The sequence below is a fragment of the Nerophis lumbriciformis genome, linkage group LG17 (genome assembly GCF_033978685.3).
Source record: "Nerophis lumbriciformis linkage group LG17, RoL_Nlum_v2.1, whole genome shotgun sequence".
Taxonomy (NCBI): Eukaryota; Metazoa; Chordata; class Actinopteri; order Syngnathiformes; family Syngnathidae; genus Nerophis; species Nerophis lumbriciformis.
Window position 1 is genome coordinate 41,939,411 of NC_084564.2, and position 13,547 is coordinate 41,952,957.

At 43.9% G+C, this 13,547-nt stretch overlaps 1 protein-coding gene across 2 annotated transcripts in view; it reads left to right on the top strand.

The window, feature by feature from the left end:
- Positions 1–13,547, top strand: part of ift80 (intraflagellar transport 80 homolog (Chlamydomonas)) — a 201,988-nt gene that overhangs the window by 12,391 nt on the left and 176,050 nt on the right. The window lies entirely within an intron of this gene.

The following is a 13,547-nucleotide window of genomic DNA, read 5'->3' on the forward strand; positions in this document are numbered from 1 at the left end:
CTCTTTTTCACTATTCTCAGTTTTTGCTTATGAATGTGTACAATGTTTTTACCAAACCCAAAAGCAGTGACGTTGGCACGTTGTCCATGCATCCATCCATCTTCTTCCGCTTATCCGAGGTCGGGTTGCGGGGGCAGCAGCCTAAGCAGGCCCAGCCACTTCGTTCAGGTCCTCCCGGGGGATCCCGAGGCGTTCCCAGGCCAGCCGGGAGACATAGTCTTCCCAACGTGTCCTGGGTCTTCTCCGTGGCCTCCTCCCGGTCGGACGTGCCCTAAACACCTCCCGAGGGAGGCGATCGGGTGGCATCCTGACCAGATGCCCGAGCCACCTCATCTGGCTCCTCTCCATGTGGAGGAGCAGCGGCTTTACTTTGAGCTCCCCCCGGATGCCAGAGCTTCTCACCCTATCTCTAAGGGAGAGCCCCACCACCCGGCGGAGGAAACTGATTTGGGCCGCTTGTACCCGTGATCTTGTCCTTTCGGTCATAACCCAAAGCTCATGACCATAGGTGAGGATGGGAACGTAGATCGACCGGTAAATTGAGAGCTTTGCCTTCCGGCTCAGCTCCTTCTTCACCACAACGGATCGATACAGCGTCCGCATTACTGAAGACGCCGCACCGATCCGCCTGTCGATCTCACGATCCACTCTTCCCTCACTCGTGAACAAGACTCCGAGGTACTTGAACTCCTCCACTTGGGGCAGGGTCTCCACCCCAACCCGAAGATGGCATTCCACCCTTTTCCGAGCGAGAACCATGGACTCGGACTTGGAGGTGCTGATTCTCATCCCAGTCGCTTCACACTCGTCTGTGAACCGATCCAGCGAGAGCTGAAGATCCTGGCCAGATGAAGCCATCAGGACCACATCATCTGCAAAAAGCAGAGACCTAATCCTGCAGCCACCAAACCAGATCCCCTCAACGCCTTGACTGCGCCTAGAAATTCTGTCCATAAAAGTTATGAACAGAATGGGTGACAAAGGGCAGCCTTGGCGGAGTCCAACCCTCACTGGAAACGGGTCCGACTTATTGCCGGCAATGCGGACCAAGCTCTGACACTGATCATACAGGGAGCGGACCGCCAAAATCAGACAGTCGATACCCCACACTCTCTGAGCACTCCCCACAGGACTTCCCGAGGGACACGGTCGAATGCCTTCTCCAAGTCCACAAAGCACATGTAGACTGGTTGGGCAAACTCCCATGCACCCTCAAGGACCCTGCCGAGAGTATAGAGCTGCTCCACAGTTCCACGACCAGGACGAAAACCACACTGTTCCTCCTGAATCCGAGGTTCGACTATCCGGCGTAGCCTCCTCTCCAGTACACCTGAATAGACCTTACCGGGAAGGCTGAGGAGTGTGATCCCACGATAGTTAGAACACACCCTCCGGTTCCCCTTCTTAAAGAGAGGAACCACCACCCCGGTCTGCCAATCCAGAGGTACCGCCCCCGATGTCCACGCGATGCTGCAGAGTCTTGTCAACCAAGACAACCCCACAGCATCCAGAGCCTTAAGGAACTCCGGGCGGATCTCATCCACCCCCGGGGCCTTGCCACCGAGGAGCTTTTTAACTACATATATTTACATATACCTATATTTAATTGAATACACTGCAAAGACAAGATACTTAACGTTTGAACTGGTAAATGTTGTTATTTTTTGCAAATATTAGCTCATTTGGAATTTGATGCCTGCAACATGTTTTAAAAAAGTTGGCACAGGGGCCTTTTTACCACTGTGTTACATGGCCTTTCCTTTTAACAACACTCAGTAAACATTTGGGAACTGAGGAGACACATTTTTGAAGCTTCTCAGGTGGAATTCTTTCCCATTCTTGCTTGATGTACAGCTTAAGTTGTTCAACAGTCCGGGGGTCTCCGTTGTGCTATTTTAGGCTTCATAATGTGACACACGTTTTCAGGCAGGCCAGTCTAGTACTCGCATTGTTTTACTACGAAGCCACGCTGTTGTAGCACGTACAGAATGTGGCTTGGCATTGTCTTGCTGAAATAAGCAGGGGCGTCCATGAAAAAGGCGTTGCTTAGATGCCAACAAAAGCTGTATGTACCTTTCAGCATTAATGGTGCCTTCACAGATGTGTAAGTTACCGATGCCCTGGGCATTAATACACCCCCATACCATCACAGATGCTGGCTTTTGAGTTTTGCGCCGAGAATAGTCCGGATGGTTCTTTTCCTCTTTGGTCCGGAGGAAACGACATCCACAGTTTCCAAAAACAATTTGAAACGTGGACTCCTCAGACCACAGAACACTTTCCCACTTTGCATCAGTCCATCTTAGATGAACTCGGGCCCAGCGAAGCCGGCGGCGTTTCTGGGTGTTGTTGATAAATGGCTTTGGCTTTGCATAGTAGAGTTTTAACTTGCACTTACAGATGTAGCTACAAACTGTAGTTACTGACAGTGGTTTTCTGAAGTGTTCCTGAGCCCATGTGGTGATATCCTTTACACACTGATGTCGCTTTTTGATGCAGTACCGCCTGAGGTATCCTAGGTCACGGGCATTGCAGTGATTTCTCCAGATTCTCTGAACCTTTAGATGATATTACGGAGCGTAGATGGTGAAATCCCTAAATTCCTTGCTATAACTCGTTGAGAAATGTTGTCCTTAAACAATTTGCTCAGGCATTTGTTGACAAAGTGGTGACCCTCGCCCCGTCCTTGTTTGTGAATGACTGAGCATTTCATGGAAGCTGCTTTTACACCCAATCATGGCACCCACATACCTGCCAACTACTCCGGTTTTCCCGTAATTAGTACGGTTTTCATCAACCTATTCCGGGTTACGGTTGCAGTGATAAAAAATATGTTTTTTCATTAATTAAAACATTTTTTTTTTTTTAAGTTTTATTCACGAAATCGCGTAACAACGACGACAATCGACACTGCTTCCCGTAACTTCCTATCGAGCCATTCCGAATGCCATGCGCGAGGCTATTTATAGCACCGCTGCCAAGCACGAGGCACCAGTTGCCATTGTTTCCAAACGAGCGAACGATCATGGAATCAGCCGGAGAAAAATCGCAAACGAGTCTTAAACCGAAAAGAAAACTGCAGTCATTCCGTGAAGAATATTCAAAAGCCTATCCGGGAATAATTATCCGTTCCAAAAAGGGTGAAAACTACGCGAATTGCACCTTGTGCAGACAAGATTTTTCGATCGGACACGGAGGAATTAGCTATGTAAAAGACCACGTTGGGACAAAAAAACACAAGTCTAACGCCGTTGCTAGCGATACAAGTGGAAAACTTTCAACGTTTTTTGGATTTTAGCCACAAAAAGGTAATGACACCAATGTTATCTATTGGAATTGTTTAGTACTGTTATACTGTTAAAAGTGTTTATACTATTTATGCTTTCAAGTCCAAGTTGAAGAAATCTGGTTAAATGTTGACAGCATAACTACCAAAATACAGAAGTATGTCCTTCATATTTTTGCAGTGCTATTTCTGTTGAAAAGTTAAAATGATTACATTAGAGATGTGATGTGCCACTTTTCAAGTGTCTGATGGCTTCAATTAATTTTCATGAATTTTTCATATTTTGAATTCTTTTGAAAGGCTTACAAAAAAACTACATTTGAATTGTAATTCCATGCTATTGACAGGACTATTAATTTTAATGAAGTTAGCTTACCATGTTTACAGTATGATAATTGTGATAGAAATGTGAATTTTAGGCACAAAATATTTTTTACAATTGAACAAGGCAGTAGATTATACAAGCTTGGACAGAAAGTTAATAATGACACCAATTTTTTTTTTTTTAATGGAATTGTTTAGTACTGTTTTACCATTTGTTTACTGTAAAAAGTGTTTATACTTTCAATTAACAAATTGAAGTCTTGTGAAAGGTTGACAGGATAACTGGCATTAACTGTCAAAATAATTTCAAACTATTGAAGTTAGCTTACAGAATAAACATGTCAATCAACCCATATGATTTTTGCTGTAATATTTTTGTTTTGAAAAGTCACTGTGACTGATAGAAAAGTGATGGTTTTAGCAACATTTTAACCTGTCTGAATGCTAATAATTATTTTGCGCCGGGGGGCGAACCTGAACCCCCCACCAGGACTTTGTCCTGGACCTACCGGGGCCTGTGGCCCCTGGACCCTGGCTACTAGGTTTTTCTGATTTCAAAAGTTGGCAGGTATGCACCCACCTGTTCCCAATTAGCCTGTTCACCTGTGGGATTTTCCAAATAAGTCTTTGATGAGCATTCCTCAACATTCTCATTCTTTTTTTGAAACATGTTGCAGGCATCAAATTCCAAATGAGCTAATATTTGCAAAAAATAACAAAAGTTTACCAGTTGGAACGTTAAATATCTTGTCTTTGCAGTCTATTCAATTAAATATAAGTTGAAAAGGATTTGCTAATCATTGTTTTCTCTTTTTATTTACCATTTACACAACGTGACAACTTCACTGCTTTTGGGTTTTGTATTCTTCTTCATACCAGTTTCAGCGCAGTATTGAAAAGTAACATATTGCCGAATTGTTGTAATAATAGTACAATAGTATTGCATTGTGAGGGTTTGCTGGGAACGTCTGGCAGAGTCTCCTGTCAGAGAGAGTTTCAATTCCCACCTCCGGAAGAACTTTGAACATGTCACGAGGGAGGTGCTGGACATTGAGTCCGAATGGACCATGTTCCGCGCCTCTATTGTCGAGGCGGCTGATTGGAGCTGTGGCCGCAAAGTAGTTGGTGCTTGTCGTGGCGGTAATCCTAGAACCCGTTGGTGGACACCGGCGGTGAGGGATGCCGTCAAGCTGAAGAAGGAGTCCTATCGGGTTCTTTTGGCTCATAGGACTCCTGAGGCAGCAGACAGGTACCGACAGGCCAAGCGGTGTGCGGCTTCAGCGGTCGCAGAGGCAAAAACTCGGACATGGGAGGAGTTCGGTGAGGCCATGGAAAACGACTTCCGGACGGCTTCGAAGCAATTCTGGACCACCATCCGCCGCCTCAGGAAGGGGAAGCAGTGCACTATCAACACCGTGTATGGTGAGGATGGTGTTCTGCTGACCTCGACTGCGGATGTTGTGGATCGGTGGAGGGAATACTTCGAAGACCTCCTCAATCCCACCAACACGTCTTCCTATGAGGAAGCAGTGCCTGGGGAGTCTGTGGTGGGCTCTCCTATTTCTGGGGCTGAGGTTGCTGAGGTAGTTAAAAAGCTCCTCGGTGGCAAGGCCCCGGGGGTAGATGAGATCCGCCCGGAGTTCCTTAAGGCTCTGGATGCTGTGGGGCTGTCTTGGTTGACAAGACTCTGCAGCATCGCGTGGACATCGGGGGCGGTACCACTGGATTGGCAGACCGGGGTGGTGGTTCCTCTCTTTAAGAAGGGGAACCGGAGGGTGTGTTCTAACTATCGTGGGATCACACTCCTCAGCCTTCCCGGTAAGGTCTATTCAGGTGTACTGGAGAGGAGGCTACGCCAGATAGTCGAACCTCGGATTCAGGAGGAACAGTGTGGTTTTCGTCCTGGTCGTGGAACTGTGGACCAGCTCTATACTCTCGGCAGGGTCCTTGAGGGTGCATGGGAGTTTGCCCAACCAGTCTACATGTGTTTTGTGGACTTGGAGAAGGCATTCGACCGTGTCCCTCGGGAAGTCCTGTGGGGAGTGCTCAGAGAGTATGGGGTATCAGACTGTCTGATTGTGGCAGTCCGCTCCCTGTATGATCAGTGCCAGAGCTTGGTCCGCATTGCCGGTAGTAAGTCGGACACGTTTCCAGTGAGGGTTGGACTCCGCCAAGGCTGCCCTTTGTCACCGATTCTGTTCATAACTTTTATGGACAGAATTTCTAGGCGCAGTCAAGGCGTTGAGGGGATCTGGTTTGGTGGCTGCAGGATTAGGTCTCTGCTTTTTGCAGATGATGTGGTCCTGATGGCTTCATCTGGCCAGGACCTTCAGCTCTCACTGGATCGGTTCGCAGCTGAGTGTGAAGCGACTGGGATGAGAATCAGCACCTCCAAATCCGAGTCCATGGTTCTCGCCCGGAAAAGGGTGGAGTGCCATCTCCGGGTTGGGGAGGAGATCTTGCCCCAAGTGGAGGAGTTCAAGTACCTCGGAGTCTTGTTCACGAGTGAGGGAAGAGTGAATCGTGAGATCGACAGGCGGATCGGTGCGGCGTCTTCAGTAATGCGGACGCTGTATCGGTCCGTTGTGGTGACGAAGGAGCTGAGCCGGAAGGCAAAGCTCTCAATTTACCGGTCGATCTACGTTCCCATCCTCACCTATGGTCATGAGCTTTGGGTTATGACCGAAAGGACAAGATCACGGGTACAAGCGGCCGAAATGAGTTTCCTCCGCCGGGTGGCGGGGCTCTCCCTTAGAGATAGGGTGAGAAGCTCTGCCATCCGGGGGGAGCTCAAAGTAAAGCCGCTGCTCCTCCACATGGAGAGGAGCCAGATGAGGTGGTTCGGGCATCTGGTCAGGATGCCACCCGAACGCCTCCCTAGGGAGGTGTTTAGGGCACGTCCGACCGGTAGGAGGCCGCGGGGAAGACCCAGGACACGTTGGGAAGACTATGTCTCCCGGTTGGCCTGGGAACGCCTCGGGGTCCCACAGGAAGAGCTGGACGAAGTGGCTGGGGAGAGGGAAGTCTGGGCTTCCCTGCTTAGGCTGCTGCCCCCGCGACCCGACCTCGGATAAGCGGAAGAAGATGGATGGATGGATAGTATTGCATAACATACAATTAAATAATACAAAAGGGAATATGTGTTCAGTATAATTATGTACTTATGAAAAGTGACAAAGGGATTTCCAGTGTTTAAATGTAGACTGCTGTGTTGGATCCCACTGTATAAGGCATCGGACAGCACAGTCTCTCCTAATTCTGCATCAGAAACAAACACACAGCATGGCGATGCATTTTTTATGTCAGGCAATATAGTATGTGGTCAGAATACTAATAGCAGTGTAGGCTTGCATAAAAGTGCAACTCCCCCAAAACTGATACAGCAATTTTCTCTGGCAGTCTGGCTAATAAGTAATGAAATGTCAGCAGCTTTCTTTCTCTTTCTGACTTTGTTACCAATCTCTCTTTTTGAATTTTTATAAGCATACTTTGGAGAAATCAAACACGATAGCTATTGGTTAATGCTGTTGAAGGAATCGTCGATGGTTGGACCTTGGCTACTTAAATCACAACACAAAACAACATTGTAACTTCCAAAAAGGAGAGAAGTTAGATGAACGCCTCAGTTATGTAAATGACAAGTTTGGATCCCAGTTTTATGTTTGCTAGCAAAAAAATATATCAGCAGATCCTTGCATTACAAGGATCTGCTGATATATTTAGAGTGGTTCAAGTTCCTACTTACAACAGGAGCACTGTAGTGCAGTGGTGGGTAGTAACGCGCTACATTTACTCCATTACATCTACTTGAGTAACTTTTGGGATAAATTGTACTTCTAAGAGTAGTTTTAATGCAACTAGGGCTGCAGCTAACGATTATTTTTCTATCGATTAATCTATAGATTATTTTTTCGATTAATCGGTTAATCTATAGATTATTTTTTCGATTAATCTATAGATTATTTTTCCTTTTACCGATTATTTTTTTTATTTAAAATGAAGAGGAAAAAAAAAAAGTAGGCCAGTTTTTTCAAAAGGCATGGCTTTTATTTACAAAAAAAAAAGTATGGCCACTCAGTCAACATTGACAACAACATGACAAAATATTCTGTAACAATGTAAACATTTAAAACTTTTAACATTTAACAAAATTAAAAGTAGCTTATTTGCTTTTTAATGTGCAAATATAAAAGTAAACATCCAGTGCAAATCTTAATATTCTGGAATAGTATAAGCATTTCAAAAGTAAAAGTATTGCTTATTTTGCTTTAAAATGTGCAAAAATAAAGATAAACATCCAATACAAAAAAGTGCAAAACGGAAATATTCTGTAACAAGTGTAAACATTTCAACAAAAGTAAAAGTATTGCTTATTTGCTAAAATGTGCAAAAATAAAGCTAAACATCCAATACAAAAAAGTGTACAGTGTAAACATTTCAACAAAAGTAAAAGTATTGCTTATTTTGCTTAATAACACAACAATGATAGTATGATTAAAGTGAAAGTTAATTGTTGGTTTGTACATAGTATATGTAACTGTTAATGTTGTAAAAGGTATTTGCACAACTAATTAACGTTAGCGTTTGTGACACGTCTTGTGCCGTGGGGTTCTTTCAGGACCGACAGACTGAACGCCAGACGGCTTTGCCAGGTTTACAATCTTTTAATTTTACACAAAGTCTTTTCTCTTCCAACTCTTTTCTCTTTCTTTCCTTGCTTTTCAGCTCCTCTTCCTCGCTCGCTCGTCGTCCCCTGTCTCTTACGGCGTCGCTCCCGGCGCGCCCCGCCTCGCCGCTCGCTCGCCGCCGCCGCCTCTCCACAGCGTTAAAGAGGAGCGCGTCTTTGTAAACACTGAACAGGCACGCCAAACGCGCCTCTCAGAGCGAAACGGTGCTTTAGTTTATGAATTTACAACGCAGATACAAATGACACATTCATGTTTTTGTGTAATAATGACAACGTATACGCACGCGGACGATTGACTTGTTGATGGTGATGGCAAGAACGCTGTCGGGGGTTTTCTTTTCAAATGTTCGTTCATAGCCGTTGTGCTGCTATGATAGGCCATTTCCGCTCGACACAGTGTGCATACAACAACATTATTAGGCCGTTTATTGAAATACTCCCACACTTTTGACGACTTTTGGCGTGCTTTTTTCCCCTCGCTCGCATCGTCTGCTTTGCGCTCCGCCATGACAGTAGTGTGACGTAAATATGCGACGCGCCGACGCACAAAAACGGCGTCGACGTATTTACGTAACCGATGACGTCGACTACGTCGACGCGTCGTTTCAGCCTTAAATGCAACATACTTTTACTTTTACTTAAGTATATTTATAGAGAAGGAACGCTACTTTTACTCCGCTACTTTTATCTACATTCAGCTCGCTACTCGCTACTAATTTTTATCGATCTGTTAATGCACGCTTTGTTTGTTTTGGTCTGTCAGACAGACCTTCAAAGTGCCTGCCTTACTGGTGACGTTTCACTTCGTTCCACCAATCAGATACAGTCACTTTGTGACGTTGGACCAATCAAACAGAGCCAGGCGGTCACATGATCGGACTTAAACAAGTTGAAAAACTTATTGGGGTGTTACCATTTAGTGGTCAATTGTACGGAATGTGTACTGTACTGTGCAATCTACTATTAAAAGTTCCAATCAATCAATCAAAAGTGTGAAGGAAAAAAGATACTTTTTTATTTCAACCGTACATCCCGTCAAAAGCGTAAAGACTGACCGCACATGAGGACGTTCCTGTCTCCACAATAAAAGTGCCGCTCCATCACGCCTGCGCTTTCAAAATAAGAGTCTCCGAAAGCCAGCGCAAACAAGCTAGCAAGCTACGGAGTTTGCCGACAATGTATTTCTTGTAAAGTGTATAAAAACGAATATGGAAGCTGGACAAATAAGATGCCAAAAACCAACCACTTTCATGTGGTATTAGACAGAAAGGAGGAACTTTTCTTCTCCTCCATTTGAAAACGTGGACGTTATCATCACTACTGTCTGATTCCAATCAATGCAAGTCATCAGAATCAGGTAATACACCAACTTATATTCTTGTCTTCATGAAAGAAAGGAATCTATATGTTAAATATATATATATATATATATATATATACCGTATTTTCCGCACCATAAGGCGCCCTGGGTTATAAGCCGCGCCTTCAATGAACGGCATATTTCAAAACTTTGTCCACCTATAAGCCGCCCCGTGTTGTAAGCCGCATCTAACTGCGCTAAAGGAATGTCAAAAAAACAGTCAGATAGGTCAGTCAAACTTTAATAATATATTAAAACCAGCGTGATGTGGGCGCGCATGGAATCGTATATCAACATGGACGAAGCTGCGTGAAAAAAGCCACCCGGCCTCTTCGCGTAAACTTCCCTTAACCACTCGCTCATCTTTTCTTCATCCATCCCTTCGAGTTAGCTTTTATGATGACGCCGGCTGGAAAGGTCTCTTTTGGCAAGGTCTTCCTTTTGAATATCACCATGGGTGGAAGTTTCTGGCCATTAGCATGGCAAGCTAGAACCACAGTGAAGGATGACTTCTCATTCCCTGTGGTGCGAATATTCACCGTACGTGCTCCCGTTGTATCCACAGTGCGGTTCACAGGAATATCAGTTGCTGTGAAATAGTAATCCGTGTGCGGATGGAGAGATTGCGTCTTTTCATGAACCGGATCCTTGTCGCTTAGTAGGAGCCATTTTGTGGTCTTTACAGATGTAAACAGGAAATTAAACGTACGGTAATATCCGCGCGCTTTTTCTTCTTCTACGCGGGCGGGTGGTTGCTTACAGTAGAAGAAGAAGCGCTTCCTGTTCTATGGGGGCGGGTGCTTACCTTGGCGGTTGCTTGCGTAGAAGAAGAAGCGCTTCCTGTTCTACCGGGAAAAAAGATGGCGGCTGTTTACCGAAGTTGCGAGATCGAAACTTTATGAAAATGAATCGTAATATTAATCCATATATAAAGCGCACCGGGTTATAAGGCGCACTGTCAGCTTTTGAGAAAATTTGTGGTTTTTAGGTGCGCCTTATAGTGCGGAAAATACAGTATATATATATGATATGAGTGTGTATGTTACTCATCAGTTACTCAGTACTTGAGTAGTTTTTTCACAACATACTTTTTACTTTTACTCAAGTAAATATTTGGGTGACTACTCCTTACTTTTACTTGAGTAATAAATCTCTAAAGTAACAGTACTCTTACTTGAGTACAATTTCTGGCTACTCTACCCACCTCTGCTGTAGTGCTTTTAGGAATTTGTCTCCCAAGTTCTGAACTAGTCTCGGGGGGCCGGTATGGGTCATTCCTGGGCCAAATTTGGCCCTCTGGTTGGCAGTTGAATAGACCTGCCCTATAGCTTTGACTATTATTCAACTGTGAGAAAATAAACCTGCTTCAAAGTGTCTTTTTAAAGGCCTACTGAAATGACATTTTTTTATTTAAACGCGGATAGCAGATCCATTCTACGTGTCATACTTGATCATTTTGCGATATTGCCATATTTTTGCTGAAAGGATTTAGTATAGAACATCGACGATAAAGTTCGCAACTTTTGGTCGCTGATTTAAAAAAAGCCTTGCCTGTAGCGGAAGTAGCGTGACGTCACAAGTTGAAAGTCTCCTCACATTTCCACATTGTTTACACCAGCAGCGAGAGCGATTGGGACCGAGAAAGCGACGATTACCCCATTAATTTGAGCGAGAATGAAAGATTCGTGGATGAAAAACGTGAGAGTGAAGTATTAGAGTGCAGTGCAGGACGTATCTTTTTTCGCTCTGACCGTAACTTAGGTACAAGAGCATACCTGCCAACTACTCCGGTTTTCCCGTAATTAGTACGGTTTTCATCAACCTATTCCGGGTTACGGTTGCAGTGATAAAAAATACGGTTTTTCATGAATTAAAAAAAAAAATTTTTTTTAAAGTTTTATTCACAAAATCGCGTAACAACAATACCATACCATACCATACCAACTTTATTTATAAAGCCCTTTTAAGACAAGCACAGTTGAAAAACAAAGGGCTGTACACCACAAAGAAACGGAGGTAAAGGACAGACTAAAAAATAACATTTAAAACAGAAATAAAAATACACATTTAAAAAGCAAATATAAATTACCCTAAGAACAGTTTTGTTAGATAAAAACAGTTTAAAAGTTAAAAACAGTTCAAAAAGTTAAAAGCTAAAAACAGTTTAAAGTCTCATGCTGGGTTAAAAGCCAGTGAATAAAAATGGGTTTTAACAATGACAATCGACACTGCTTCCCGTAACTTCCTATCGAGCCATTCCGAATGCCATGCGCGAGGCTATTTATAGCACCGCTGCCAAGCACGAGACACCAGTTGTATGGCGTCACATTAGTGCCAAAAATCCGAGCGCATAAAAACTGTTATCGCGCGCTGATTCTCCACTTCGTGCGCGCGCGCGACACCATTTTGCGCGCGCGTGGTGCCTTTTAGCGCGCGCGCGGTGCCTTTCTGCGCGCTCTCTGTGTACTCCTGGCATCTCTCCTCGCGCTGTCATGTTTCTTTTTGGCACTTTGGGGGCGGGTATGCTTATACGGCCCCTCCTTTCTGATTGGTCAGGCGAAAAACGCTGAAAAATGCTCAGAGCCAATCAGAAGTATAGCAGGGCGGGTCATCGTCAATATGTGTCAAGACTTGGACTTTGGCTTGGTTTGTTCTCCCGTGGTGCAAATGAACAGGACTGGTCATGGCGTGAAGGTAAATACATGATTTATTTAAACTATCAAAAAAGGAATAAACGAAAAGCGCGCACAGGGGCGGAGGTACAAAACTAGACTTTAAACACAAAACTTGCACATTGGCAGAAACTATGAACAATTAAACAAAACACTAACTGTGGCTTAACAAACAAAAACTTACTTGGCATGGAACCGGCATGAAAAAAAGAGTAGCAAGGGTCATCAGGGTGTGGAGAGTGTGCAGGAGCATAAATGCGGGGATGTCGTCAGGACGAACAACAGAAAATGAATGAACTTAAATACTATGGACATGATTAGTGAATGCAGGTGCGTGACTCAAAACGTGAAACAGGTGCGTGACGTGACAGGTGAAAACTAATGGTTGCTATGGTGACAAGAGTGCACAATGAGTCCAAACGTGGAACAGGTGCGTGACGTGACAGGTGAAACTAATGGTTGCTATGGTGACAAAACAAAACAAAAGTGCACAAAAAGTCCAAAATTTAAACCGAACATTACTAAAACAAAACATGATCACACAGACATGACAATATGTATCAAGATTTACGGAGGAAGAAGTGGATAAAAAAATGTCGCGCGCTGATGAAGGTTATTTCATACCACATAAACACAATACAGGGTAATACAAAATGTGACCCAAATAAATAATAAGACAACAAACACCATAATCACATCTTTCAGCCAGAACTGGTCCACCAGCAATAACATTATTTTATATTTTCACTTCTTCTTCAACATTTGTTTTCTAATTTATGGAATTTCTTTTGATTCAGCCATAAAATTAATGAAATAATCTTTGAATTTTTGTTTTTAAAATGTTAAAAATAGCTTTTAATAATGTATTCTGAAACAGTTTAAAATAATCAGAGAACTAACACTGACCCTACACAACTATGTTGCACAATTAAGTCTTTTTTTTTTTTAAAGCGAAAGAGGTAATTTCAACAGGTACAGCATCCTATGTCATATCTACATGTAATAAGATTTGTAACAAGGCAAACCGTTTGTAAATTGGTCGAAAATCGAGCAAGTTATGGTCATTTAATTAGTACATGAACCATTGACATCAATGTAATGATTGAGGCTAGATGTCCGAGGTAAGATGGCTACAACGTTGCTACGCTGGAGAATGATTGGTCATATGAAAAATGCTCACAGCCAATCAGAAAGGAGGGGCCGTCTAAGCATACCCGC